This window comes from Nelumbo nucifera, chromosome 5 (assembly GCF_055504915.1).
Source record: "Nelumbo nucifera cultivar China Antique chromosome 5, China Antique-T2T, whole genome shotgun sequence".
NCBI lineage: Eukaryota > Viridiplantae > Streptophyta > Magnoliopsida > Proteales > Nelumbonaceae > Nelumbo > Nelumbo nucifera.
This window is the reverse complement of record NC_142653.1, coordinates 74,352,333-74,367,196: the sequence shown is the minus strand read 5'-3', so window position 1 is coordinate 74,367,196 and position 14,864 is coordinate 74,352,333. Positions and strand designations below refer to the sequence as shown.

Sequence of the window (14,864 nt, the reverse complement as noted above, 5' to 3'; positions counted from 1 at the left end):
GTGTTTTGGCTACATTCCATTTATGCATTGACAAATGATAGAAACACATTTTCCAATGCATATTTACATTGATAATAAGATGTAAAAGTACAACAATAAAAAAGAAGTAAATTTGCATTTAAGTGTGCTTTTGATAAAAAAAAGGCATATGCTTTATTGGAATTTGTGTTCACATCCATTACAACTAAAAGTCTGTTTGGTAAGAAGGTAAATTTGTCGGTGCAAAACTAACCCAACTTTGCAATTTATATGAACCGTTTTACACTCTACATATTTGCATTCACACTTATTTGCATCGTTTCCAAATGCAGCCAAACAGAAGGATGTAACCAGTCAGGTAACCTTTTAGATCTCTCTGAGGTAAAAGTATAAGCAGCTAAAGATACTTCCTAGATCTATATACATAACTCTAATCTGATCAAAAAACTTTGAGGAGACTATAGAGTCCACCATCAGATTGATTAAAGACTCCTTCATCATCCAAACGTAAATTAGAATTACTAATATTTCGCATCAAAGCAAATCAAAATAGAAGGCGATTCAGAAGTAGCATCTCTTTAGATTCCACCAAAAAGAAGATATAACACCCACTTGGCTGACCTGTTGGCATTAAGAAATATACAATCATTTCTAGCTTTCCAGTTCCAGAACAATAAGCGAGAGCCATCCAGGATAAATTTTATTAAAAATCATATGGACCGCATGTGATAAGTCAGCTGAATGTAATGTCAACAAAAGAAACTCAACCACAGAATTGTAGTGCTCCATTGGAAACGTTAAGGCCCCATTCACTTTTCGGTAAGTTATTTACCTGGGTAAATGCAATTATTTGGGTAAGTTTTTCCTGGGAAATACTTACCTAAGTAAGTGCATTTACCCATGTTCTTTTATTTCTCAGGTAAATAAAGTAATGACCATTTTATCCATAGAAATCCATTATTAAAAGGGGCGTTTTTGTCTCATTCAAGTGCTGGCAACTTCCCCCCTATGTGGGAAAGTCATTTACCCACCTAGGAGATGGGTATCACTTTCCGGGATAAGTGATACTTAGGAAAATAAACTTTTCCCAAGTCCCCACATAAAGCTGAAAAAAGAACATGAAATTCTTGGTCAATGGGACCCAAAATCCCATTCACCAACTTTCTCCCTCTCCAAATCCAAAAAAAGAACACCCCCTAAATCCATAAGACTAGCATACAGAACAGCTCAAAGTAAATGAACAAGGACAAAACAAATGATACACAGATTCCATGTTGTGCTGACATAACACAACCATCATCAGCATTTATCCCACTTTGAATTAAATCACATTTGGATAAAACAAAATTCCTACAAAGCCTCCACAAAACAATTTAAATTAAGGGGGGTGATTTCTTAATTTCCTTATTCTTGAGGTTAATTCAATAATGTTAGTTAAAATGCATCAAGGACTAAATTAGCATATCCTAACAAGAACAAGATCAATTCTAAGGTTGGTTCTAGCCTTGGTTGTTCCGATGTTGGTTCCAGGATCTACCCATGGAACATGTTCTTTATAACAACAACAACAATAATAATAATATCATAATCCGAAAATGTTTAAAATTAATTTTCAAAGATGATAATATATAGTTCAAAATTTATAACTACAATTTAAATTTTGTAAATATTACCTTTTACATTACTTATTATACACATTTAAATATTAAATTGAAGAAAAAAAATATCAATTCATTTAAGTGACTAAATGGCCAAGTGAGATTGTGGTCTTTGTAATCATGAGTACTTAGGTTCAAATTTTCACATACTCAAAGTATTTTGAGATTTATTTTAAAGTAAATTTGATTCCAAAGCCTAGGGGTGTTCATTATATGGTCTAGATTGCCAAACCATACCAAATTAAACTGAAATTGGTAGTTTGGTTTGCTCTGACCTTAAAATGGTGCAGTTTGGTCTAAGACTAGTTTGGTTTGGTTTTCTAAATTTCAAAAACCAAACCAAACCATAAAATGAATTATTAATAATATGTATATATATATATATATATATATATACACGCATTTAAATATATACTCATTTAACATTTAAACATATTACCCAACTCTTAACTATATAACTCATACATTACTGTTGTTTGTTTCAATTTTTGACAGGTAATTTGATACTCAATGACCTATTTATGTTTGAGAAATTGTGAATGTAATTTATATGACTTTAATAGGTAGCATTTGTAAGCAATTCAATTTCATATTTAAATTTTATTTTTTATATTATGTAGGAATGTATGTTATTTGGATTTTCTAATGGCCCAAACTGTATTAGAAATCAGACCAAATCATAATAACACAGCTTGGTCTCGTTTGGTTTCTATACTACAATAGTTTGGTTTAACCTGAGAATTTCCTAGACCATAATTTACTAGTTTGGTCTAAAATCTTCTCACTATAGAAAATAAGGGTGTTTAGTAGGAGTTCAAAAAGTGGCTAAAGGAGGATTGCCGCTAACAAGAATAGTCTATAGCAGCAATCAATTAAAACTACCGCTACAAATTGATTTAGGGGATTTTTTTCCTCCCCCGTGTAAACCCTTCTCCTATTCCTCCCTCACGTAAACCCCACTAAGCCTATTATTGCTCTCCTCAGACATGCATGGAGCTGCAATGGATATTTTTATAGAGATTTAGAACAATAGTAGTTGAATTGCTTTCCTCTATGTCAATGGATTAGTGGTTCAACCATACGGGCCAATGGGTCAATCCCTACTGTCAATGGAATTCTTCTTTCTTCTATTCATTAGTTAGATGGTTTAGGGAAAACTAATGGAGGAATTAGTTAGATGTTTCCTTATTTATGGTTTTGATTCAAGTTTATTTATGATTGTTTTCATTCTTTGTGTAGGAATTCATCTTCGTTGGATTTAGGGAGAAGTAGAAGAAGTTTTATAAATTAAGTGTTTTGAATGAAGCTAGATATTTTTGAGATACTAAGATGTGTTTGTGACTTGGGCTGAGTTTGGAAGGAGTACAAATGCAAATATGTAGAGTGCAAAACCTTATATTTTATATTATTTTGTATGTATTTATGCTGTATATATTTGCGTTTAGCCTAATGTTTTGAATGGAGAATGGACTTTTAAGTTTTATTTGTATATGTTTTGATTTTTGTATTTAATTTCAATTTGGATTAATGAAGAGAAAATAGGTTGTTTGAAGCAAACTAAAACTTTACTTAATAACCAAATATAATTACAGGTTATTTGGAACAAATTTTAGGTTATTTTGGCATGTGGAAAAAGATGATCACGATTATCGTCGCTAATTCTCTCTAATCATCTTTAGTGGCAGTCAGTGCATCCCTTTAGCTAAAGATTTAACTATTTGCTTAAAAGTTGTATTTAGCAACAGTTTGTTTGAGTTTTACCAACAAGCACTAGAAACTGCCACTAGAAGTTTTAGGCAGCAATTTTCTGATTGCCAGTAAAACTTTTAGCAGTAGTCCTTCTTTTCTATAGTGTCTCTAAACCAAACCAAACTGGACCATAAATACCCCTACCAAGGATTTGAAACTGAACCCTACCTAGTAACATATTGGTCAGTTTCATTCAGTTCTGAGTAAATGTGAGTCCATTATAAATGGATTAGGTCCAATCCAATCCAATGAAATATTTTGGACCATTATAGACCAATCCAATTCAATGTTTGGACTGTCTAATTTGTTCAAATTCATTTTGATTTAGATTGGTTCAATCCAAACCCAATCCATTGACACCTATATTCTTATCTTATATCAATGGACAAGAAATTGGCTTAATCCAACCCAATCCAATATAAATTTATAACGGATGGATCGGGTCCAATCCAATCTAATAAAAATTTTGGACCGAATTGATCCAATCCAATATGTCTTGTTGGTCCGTCCAATTCGTCTAAATTGATTTTGGACTGAACAGGGTCCAATCCAAAACTGGTCCATTGACACCCTTATTCCTAGTCATCTCGAGAGGAGAGAATTGTTTCTCCTTTAACTTCACCATCTCTCTATTCTTTCTTACCCCTCTTCCCAAGGATAGAGGAATCTAGTGGCCTTCCCCTAATAGTCATTTTGCTATCAATTCCTTTTTTCTGTATGCTTGGTGGCAGGTTCTACTAACCCCGTTTCCCCTACAAAAAAATTTTAGCTCTTAGTTGTTCCACCGAGAGTTTGTTTCTTTGTGTGGGAGACTTCTTGTGGACAGAATTTTAAGGAAAAGGAAGGGGCACTTGTATATCGCTCCTCATGTTTGTACGATGTGTTTGAAGGATGGGGAATCCTATAACCATTTTCTTATTAATTGTAAGGTATCTCACGACTCACATCCTTTGGCAATATTTCCTTGATGCCATCTAGCAGCTTCTACCCCCTCCCCCCGAATTTAGTGATTGAATTTCTTAATCAATGGCTAGGTGTAAAATGGGTAAATGAAGTTCTCTTTATGGTAAGTAGTCATCCATGCCATGTGGTGGTATATTTGGGAGCAGCATACTAAAATCTAAAATCTTTTTTGAAGACAAGGTCTTTAGAAGATTTAATTAGGAAAACTACTTCTTGAGTCAATTCTTGGATGTTAGCCACAAAGCAATTTTGAGACATCTCTTTAAGAAACTTGGGGCAAGTTCAGAGTTCTATAATGGCTACTGCTAACATTGTTAACCCAGCTCAAAGTTCCCATTTGGAGAACATTCTTCAATTTGATGGTACTTGTGTTAGTTTGTCTTGTCACAGGGGTCAAGAAAGTGTTGGACTTTAATCTCTTAATAAGATTAAAATCCAAATGGGGTTTGATTGATAAAATTTATTGAAAACTGGTTTTAAAATTCCCGATAAAACTATACTTTAATTTGTTTTCTCTTCTTTCAAACCTTGTCTCACATTGAAAGATTACTGAAACTGATTTGAGCTTTTAAGTAGGAGCTTGTATACACTCCTTCAAGTTATAGATATGAGAGTATAGAGACTTACTACTGCACAACACACACACATATATGCGGCACTATGAGACGCACTTTGCTCTTACTCTCGCGAGAGCTGACTATATTTTGGAGCGATGAGGGTTTGTGATGACACATTATTTGCAGACTGAGATTCTGCAAAATCGTCATAGACTTTGCGATTTTCAAAATCACAAATTGCATATTGAAGAATTTTGTAAAATTTTAAAATCACTTCTGGTTTGAGCTGCACATAAGGGTGTGTTTGGTTTGAAGGATCAAACATGAGCATTGACGTTTTAAGTTAATCCAACAGCCATGACTTGATGGGGTGTGATCAAGGGACAATATTTAAACATTAACGGTCATAACTGTTAACTAATTGAGAAGAGTCACAAAGTTTGAAATCATGATTGTACAAAGAAACTCTTCGAACCAACACATCCCTCTTCAAGATGACTCTCCATATTTTATTTAAAGGGTGTAAACCAAGTTGATCCACATGCAAGTTTTTTCAATCACTTCTCACTCTCTCTCAGTCTAATTTGCTACTATCTCACAAAAGGTTTTTTTAAAGATTCTTCAATTTTGCTGGTTGTAGTTTCTCACCTAAGGTTTTGTTGTATTTTAGGTTGTGTTTGTTGGAGAAAATGGGGTCACTGTAATTTTGGAGGAGAAGTTCTGAGGCGCGTCTGAAGACACTGTCTTTAGAACGTTATTTGCCCCCACTCAGTTTTACTGAGTTTGCTGTTGGGTTACAGGCAAATTCGTTCCCAGGATACAACAGAGCCTTGGGCGAGAATCTGCAACCAGCAAAGTTGAAGAGTCTCCAAAGAAACCTTTTGTGAGACTGTAGCAGACCGGATTGAGAGAGAGAGAGTGTGTGAATTTCGAAATTGTGTGTTTTGGAGTCTGATTCATGCTCCTTAAATAATTTGTGAAGAGGTATGAAGAAAAGGTATGTGCTGGTTTAGAGAAGGCACCTTGAACAGTCACAATGTTTGAATTGTGACTGTTTAAAAAGTAGTTAACAGTTAGTGACTGTTAACTTTGAATTGTGCCTCTTGATCACACCCAATCGAATCGTGATCGTTGATCTCATCAACGGTCAGCAACGCACCAAAACCAAAGTTGCCCATCGCGAGCCACGCGGGTGCGCGCAAAGTGTGAATAAAGTGCGCCTTTAAAGCGCCTCATTGCGCCGCACACACGCGCGCGCACACGTACGCGCGCGTTGTGCGGTATCGAATCCCCATACTCTCCTCTACTAATTCTAAGGAGTGTAAATCAGCTCCTATTGAAATACTGAAAACAAAACTTATAATTTTCCAATGTGGGACAAGTTCAAAACTGGGTTTTGTAAGAGAAAAACTCATTTTTCAATCAAGTGTGCAAGTGCAATTTCTCATGGAATTGACCAATCAAACCCATTTGATTTAATCTCTTATGAGATCAAAATCCAACAGTGTTTGGTTGCAGGACAAATTTATTTGCACTAATACAAAATGCATGGGAGTGCAAATGTAAAAAATGCAAATTCTTGTTTAATTTTGTTTTGGGTTTTACTTCATTTAGCTTCATGTCTTAATTTACTGCAATCAAACAAAATAAGATAAAATTTGAAACAACAATAGGTTAGAATTTGCACTCAAATCATTCGCATTGCCATGGTTTTGCATCAGTGCAAACTTATTTACATTGCAACCAAACATAGCCTTAGGAACAAATTTGCCTATAACTCTACAACAAACTTAGTGAAATTGAGTGGGGGCAAATAACTTTCTAAAAATAATGTATTTTGATATGCCTTAGAATTTCTCCTCCAAGTTTTTGTGACCCTAATTTCCAACAAGTATTGGAGGTAAATTTCTAAAGTTCATTAGTGAGCTTGTTTGGGCCTCCGGTGGTCTTCTTGGATAGGTTGGAGTAGTTGAAGGTAAGGTTCAGACCTTGTTGGAGGTTCTAAGGTAAATTGTCACTTTAGGTGGATGGCCCGTGAAGATTCACTCACCTCTTCAATGTGTTCAGGAAAATCTTGTCCCGAGCAAATTATCACTTTAGGTGGATCCCTAGTGAATTGATTAGTTTGGCAAATGCTTTAGGCTCAGTTTGGAAAGATTACAAATACAAATGTATTTACAATACAAATACATATAAAATAATACAGAAAACAAGGTTTTGCATTCAACATATTTGTATTTATATTCCTTCCAAACTGTGTCTTCATAAAATCTGGGGTGGGCAGGGACTGAACATATCGATTTCATATGTGTGGTTAGGTAAATGTGGCCAAGAATGTATTGTAACTGAGTCTTCATAAAACAAGGTTTTGCACTCTCATAGTTTTTATTGCAATTATACATTGGGAATATTTCCGTATTTACGTATTATCATTTATGGGAAGATGTCTTCAATGCACAATTGGATATGCTGTGAGGTTGGTGTGAGGAGTAGATCTGAATTAAAATTTTTACATATATTATTGGATCGTACAGGCAGATCCATATACATGAATATAACACATCTGCACCCCATAAAGAGCGCCCCACAAACGCCCCACTTGCACATCCCCGAAGTTGCCGGTGAGAGATGTTCTCGATACACGGTTGGAATATGTAGGCGACCTCCGTGGGGCGCAGACGTGAATTCTGATCCATATCTAATTTGATTATAGACAGATTGGATTGAATTCGAATTTTTGAATTTGAAACTGCATAATATTCGAATTTGGAACTGCATAATGGGATACCATTTGCACTATTTCAGTGTCCGGTCCAAAATCCGAACTCATAAAACAGATTCGTATTTGAAGTCTGACTAATTATAACTAAAATTATAAAATATTAAAATGTTTAAAAAAATCATTTAATTGCTTATAAATATACAATAAATTTATATTAATTTAAAATATTCAATTTAATGATTGTGAATTATATATAATACTTTTTTTTTGTTAGAAAATTATATATAATATTTAATGGAATCGGATTTTAAACGGATCGGATGTCAATGGATACCGGACTTTCGGAATTCGTTGAGTCGTTGACTGGCCTACCTATTTTCCTCGCTCCCAATATCAAATTTCCCTCTCTCATAACTCAAACTCAAAACTCAAAACTCAATCTCTCTCTCTCTCTCTCTCTCTCTCTCTCTCTCTTGTTCAGAACCCTTTTCCTTGCAGAAACCAAGGAAAATCTACCAGAGATGGAGGAGTATCTCCAGAACCTGAAGATCTTTCGATCTCAAATGAACGGTATATAGTTCTGAAGTTAATTAAAACAATGTGATTTTGGAGATCTCGGCAATTTCTAACTTCAATTAGTTTCGCCGTTTCTATTTCTAAATTCGGCATCTATCTATTCGCAGAGGTGGAGGATCAAGTAACGAAGATCTCTGTTGAAGAGCAAATGCATCTAACAACGATCCGCGCCATGGAGAAAGACCTCGATCTAGGTATCGGCTTCTTTTTAATTTCCTTCTACATTTTTTTTCTTCCTTTAAATTTGTTCTTGCCTCTGAAGATCCCTCTGTTTGCGGTATCTGCATTTTCCGGTGACTTCGCCGGAAATTCTAAACGATGATGAAAAGGAATTAATATAATGTGCGCGGTGTACGCTAGCATGAATGTTCGACGACTCCGCTCGGGGCTGTCGAGGCTCCTACTTTGTTGCTCTTCGATTGGAGATTTCTTTTCTCCTTAGTCTCTCATTCATTTGATTGGAATAGTTTTTATTGTAGGGATTGTTCTTATAGACTGGATGGACTTCACCACCTGGGATTGATTTATCTCTCTTCAGTAGCTATTAGATTAGAATATTTTTCGTGCGGCATTTGTGGTACAAAAACCTCAGCTTGTGTGTTGAAATCTCGTGAGAACATGTTCCAATCCAACGCTCTAGTGGATCATTTATTTTTGTGTAATGATATTATTAAATCATGTTCCGTATTGTTACTTCGCGCCATGTTCCGTATTGTTACTTGCCAAAACTGTGCTTCTACTGTTCCGTGGATATTTTTGCAGTAAAATCTGACACAAAACGTCTCAAAGAGGAGACTGAACGAATGATGAAGGCAAAGGACCAAACATGCTAAAAAATTTTTCATAAGCAGAAGAAGATTGCCTCCCTACACAATGATTCCTCCACTCTTTCTCAGGTTTGCTATTAATTTCCAAATTACCCATTTGAATTAAGACGGTAGGGAGGTTGGGAACCGTTTAGAGCTTCTGCATTTGAAATGAATCCACATTGTATTTTTTTCTCTTTAATTTTTTCTATATCTGTTTCTGATCACAAGGCTGGTATCCATGCTCAAAGGGTTGCATAGAAAATAAGAATGTTGTAATTTTTTCAAGTTCTACTTTAAAGAAGCATGATTAGTGTGTGAAATTTGTAGTTTGCATGGTAACTGGTTCCAAATCGATCTTCATACTCTAACCTAATTATGTAAGTAGATATAAGAGATGCTTTGAATGTTTGGGGTTGTACAGGAGGAATTTGTTGTCCACGGTATGCAAATAATTGGAGGATTTTCTTGCTTCTGATTTCCGAAGGAATACAAGTCAGGAATAAAATAAGATATATAAGTGGGGAATAAAAAAATATCGCTTAAATTTTATTAAGTGAAACACTTCAATACTCTACAATATTTCATTTAATTTAATTTAATTTCTTTTCTTTTCTTCTGTTTTTCTTCCTTTTTTTTTTTGACAATGTCCTTTTCTGTTACAGACCCTGGAACTTCTTATACAAGAAAGAGTCAATACCTCTGCCAAACTGAAAGAGAAGAAGTAATATCAACCTGTGAACCATAAAGATGGACATCAATTTAGATTATGTTTTAGAGAGCCAAATAAATTTGCTCTGCTGTATTGGTGCAGAACTTATTATGCCAAGATCATGGAGGACATGAATGCAAAGTTACAAGAATAGCAGGTTAATTAAAAAATATGTAATTTCATAGTGGCTCTGCCGATCATTTTCCTCCTTCCAATGACTTGACAAAAAGTGCATCTTTTCTATTTTGAGCAGGATTGGATCAATTCTCACAAACTCAACACTAATGCTGGAAAACTAGGACTGGTATATCTGTAACTGATACCTGCTTTTATCTTTCTATTGCCTGGGATTTTGGTTGCTAGTGATAGGCCATCATAATTAACAAAGGCTCAGTAGTATCTGCATTTCGTTAGTCTGATTTCTGTAAATAACCTGGCTTGACTCTTTCTACACAAATTTAAGCCCAATTTATTCAATTTAAAAAGCAAGGACAAAATGAAGGGTTCCAGAGAAATCTTTTACAGATGGTGAAACAGTCAATTATAGACCTAGTCTGACATGTGATCTGAGTCTCTTTTATTTGCAGTAGATGTTTATTGCCTAACAATTTGATCATGTTAATCTCTTTAAACCCATTATCTTACATGTATCTGATTTTAAGCTTAGGGGATTGTACCTTCACGATACGCTGCTCATACTTCCATTTTTGTAGCTTTATGGAAATTTGCAGTGATCCTAATTGTTACAACTTTTACAGGTTGAGACAAAAACCGGTGCCCATGAAGGAGATATAAGAGGTATGACCTATTAAAACATGTTTCAGTGTTTCCAGTTCTCTTTTGATGTATTTTATGCAACATGATTAAGTCTTTTTTTCTGGTCCAAATGCTTAAATATACATGTCACCTAAAATTAAAGACTAGATTCTGAATTCTGAAAGATTCAGATGTGTTTTTCAAACATGTTGCAAGGAAGGAAAGTGAAATTGCTCACATAACAACAGTTACAGGGTTTAAATATCAAGACAATTATTTTTTGTCTCCTCACACCTAGTTACAGGAGTGGATTAATAAAATGTCTTTATAATCTTTAGTTTGTGTCTGCTAGTAATCCTGTTTCCTAGATGCTTTTTCCTGCTATGATTTCTTTAATGAAAGATCTTTTATTTGGAAATAAGAAACAGTACCAGAAACTTTACAATTTGCATAGGAAAATTATATTTCACTCCTAACTAGGAAGCAGGTAGAGGCTGAACTGTTGTCAAAGATTAAGTAAGCACCAAGTATGTTGAGTTATGACTATTGATATCTTCTGACCACATTAACATATCTTTGATTGAGGAACTCATACATTGTGTGGCTCTAGGGAAGGCTTATTATGGATAAATTATGTGTAGTACAATGAGTAGGACCAGTCATCTGCAATACCAGATCTCTAAGATTCTTTGATATATATGTTTTATCAAATAAAGATCTGACACAGATTGTCTTAACCATTCATTCTATTATACCAATTTCAGGAAACAAGTCCATACACCACTCCATTACATTCATTTCATTATAGACTTGTAATTGGCATTGGTAAAACTCATTAAGGTTAGGGTTGAAAAATATGAACACAACTTCACTTCTAGTTGTGTTACCCGAACTCAAATTGTCTTTGTATTTGAATGTATAAATATCATATAAATATGTTTGCATATAATGTAAGTATACATTATAATGTATACAACTATGCGTTTCATGAATATATGTATATATAATCAATTTTAAGTTTAAAAACAAAAAAAAAATTTCTGGTATCACATAAGTATAATACTTCTAATGCACCATAATTATGTTCTTGTACATGTGGTTTTTTTTTTCTTTTTTTGAGCAAAGGTAAAGTATCATAAGTATAATACTTCTAATTATGTTCTTGTACATTTGGTAATGCCAAACTGAGTTGCTAATCCTTAGGAAATAGAAGGGTTTTAGCAACAATAACTGAAATTATTGGGCCAACCCAAACCAAAACCAACCCAAAGTCATTTCGTTGGATTTGTGTTCGGGGTTCAACAACTTGGGTCAGGTTAGGGTTGGCTCTCAACTCAACCTAACCTGGTCTGAATTGCACCCATACCCCAAAAGTGATAATCTGCATGCTGAACTGATGTGTAAGCATTAGTAGTTTAACTTTGCATTTGAAACATTTATTCTCTCATATATTTACATTTTATTTGCAGTCAAAACTAGCATTGCAATGGATCCCAAAACACACAGGATGGTATAAACATTTTCAGCAATGAGCAAAGTTATTTGGTTTTCATAATTATTTTTTGATTACCTTCAGAATGGCACGATCAAGAAACAAATGAGAAATACAATGACATAATGACCAAGTTGGATGGTTCAAAAGCTTAGCTTGAGGAGATAATGGCAAATAAATCCAAGCTTGTTTTGGAGAATTGCAAGGTACAAGTATTATATAAAAAGCATCTGGCAGTGTTAGTAACTGTAAATTAGGGTTGTTATGTTCCTGTATATGATAGAGGAAATTGGAGTTGAATTCCTTATGAAAATGGGAAGTGCAAAGATTTTGCAGTGGACAATCAAATACTCCAAAGTCAATCATTTTGAATAGGAATAGAATGACCCGCTGAAGTGAGCTTTTCCCAATGCTGAAACTACCTTCTAGATGTCCATTGCAACTCTTGGGTTGGTTTTAAATTAAGTTAATCAACAAGAGATGGGGTCTTTTATTCTGGTCATTTAGGTGGTGTTCTGTTCATTGTTCTAAAAAAGAGCCTCGAATCTGGTTTTTCTGAATCAAGATCAAAGTATTTGAGTTCATTTATTAGAGAAATTTTATATTCTACTTTGTATGGTCTTATTGTACTGTAATTACTCTCTTCATACAACTTGTGCTTCTTTTCACCAATTATTTATTTCTTTTATTTTAAAGTTTGTTTCATGAAGCCTACTTATGTGTTACAGATAAAGAAATCTATTGAGCAATTGAAATGTAGGACTGCTAGCTTTCTGGTCAGTTAACCTTTCAGTTCACACTGATTGTTTTAATATTTTATCTTGTAGTTTTGAGATTATCAATATTAATGTAAGACGATACTCCTCTGAAAGCACAATTTAGAAATGTACAGCACAATTCACACTGCCACTTCCAACCATTTGTGGTGGAAACAAGTACGTTCTAAGTTAGACATAGGCACAATACTTCTAGTATGATGACCTACTTCTCTGTGTCTTGTACTCTTCTTACAATCCAGTGAAATAATTCAGAAGATGGGTCCTAATCCTTGCAAAACCTGCCATCCATCCTTGCATCCTGGCAGTGTTCTTTCAAAAGGATTATACTAAAATTTACTGCTTTATGTTATTTTATTTTATTTAATTATAGATTTGTTTGGATGGTTGGCACCAGCCAGCGTTGATAACAATGGACATGAAGGCATTGGAAGAGGAACACAAGGCTTTGCTGTCTGATAATGCTGCAGAAGTAGAGTATTTGCAGTGTCTGCGGCACCGAATTGAACAATTTAAGGTGAGAATGCGTAATGGCTTCATTATTGAATTTGCGACCCTATTTTTCAGCCCAAAAGATCCTCATACAGATGGGTTTGACTATGATACATGAAAAACTTGTAACCAAATCAACCGGTATCATAAAATTGGTAACCAATCAGGTGGTGGTTTTTTATCAAATTCACAGGAAGGTTTTTATTGGTCAAAGCCCTTCTGCTATCAGCAATAGATTTTTTAAGCATTTTGCTTAATACAGTGGTTGTCAGTGCTAAATTCCTGATCAGATGACTGTAAAAACATCTACTGCAGTACCATTTTGTTGTTGTTTTCCATTTAAATCCATAGAAAATATCAATAGCTAAGAGATTCAGATGCCTTCAATTTGTTACAGGGAATTTCTCATGTGCTTAAATGCCCTTGTGGAGTGGAATACAAGGTGGAGTTGGAGAATAGTGGTTAATCAAACCCAAGGCTATACAAGACATAATCTTGTATTCAAAATGAGAGCAGAGATCTTGCACAAGCATGGATATTATAAATGAAACTACAGAACATGCAGATATGCAAAGAGAGATGAACATCCGTTAAATCCAGCGAGGTGACAGACAGAAGATAATGGGTGAACATCTAGAAAGTAGAAACCTATGGACGATATTTTTTTTTGGTAAAAGTAAAACATTGGAAGAGCACTAACAGAATCTGGGGATAGTGCATCCCACAAATCTTCTAAACTGATCTTTTCTATGAGAAATCCTCACATTCAACATGTCCACTTGGCCATCCTGTCCCAGCTTTGCAAGGAAGTCAGCTGGCACATTAGCTTCTCTTAAGATGTGCTTGAAAGTATGGTCTTAAAAACCAACCCAAAAATGGAACTGTCTTGGCCACTGGTTCTCGGGTCAAACAGTCCGACCATCTGGTTTGAAGCCCAACTAGATGGTTTTGCATCTCCAAAGCACCGACCCGTAGCCATATGACTGGAGGGGGATCACTCCATTTGTTGCATCTCCAAAGCACTCCAAACTACTACTCTATCTGCCTAACACCTCCACCACTGTTATGGTGTTAGAACCTATAAATTTTGAAGAAACATTTAAGATCCTACCGTAACAGTCCCTTGCCACCCATCCTATGGCCTTAACACGCTCTTGATCAACAGAAGCATCAGATAATCTCTAAAATCTCTTGAACTGGTCAATAACATTCTCATTTATTCTAGGAATGAATTAATGGATGCAATGAAAATAGATGCAAGTACTGAGGTTCTACAATCCTCCATATCTGATTTGCTAAAGGGCAATGAATTAATAGATGCAATAGAGATTCTTCCTCTTCATCACAGATTAGACAATATGTTACTTCCAAAGTTCCTTTAGCCTTGTTTTGATTGGTAACTTGTCCAGGAAAATAAGCCACATAAATATATTTATTTTAGGTGGGATCGGTTGAATTTTGAAGTAATTCTTTAGCGCTATACAAGGTTTGAAATATTGATTTGAACCTAAATCACCTAGCCCAAGAGCATAGTAGCACTAAGCCCAAGCCCTAAAACCACTAAGCTATCTAGCTTCTTGTTATAATGAGTGAAATAAAATAATTTTAATTAAATTTAGTATTTAA

General features: G+C 34.8%; 1 long non-coding RNA gene across 14 annotated transcripts; it reads left to right on the top strand.

Annotated features, from left to right (window-relative positions):
• The first annotated feature begins 8,016 nt into the window (after positions 1 to 8,016).
• LOC104594035 (uncharacterized) lies at positions 8,017 to 14,008 on the top strand. Of its 14 annotated transcripts, XR_016076007.1 has the most exons (11): positions 8,031 to 8,198; positions 8,312 to 8,398; positions 8,967 to 9,100; positions 9,676 to 9,734; positions 9,825 to 9,879; positions 9,976 to 10,026; positions 10,481 to 10,520; positions 11,948 to 12,176; positions 12,699 to 12,746; positions 13,144 to 13,263; positions 13,636 to 14,008. It is a non-coding gene; the product is annotated as an uncharacterized LOC104594035 (long non-coding RNA). The 14 variants fall into 14 exon arrangements; XR_016075997.1 differs by lacking the exon at positions 8,967 to 9,100 and having other exon boundaries at positions 8,018 to 8,198; positions 12,055 to 12,176; XR_016075996.1 differs by lacking the exon at positions 8,967 to 9,100 and having other exon boundaries at positions 8,019 to 8,198.
• Positions 14,009 to 14,864: the final 856 nt, after the last annotated feature.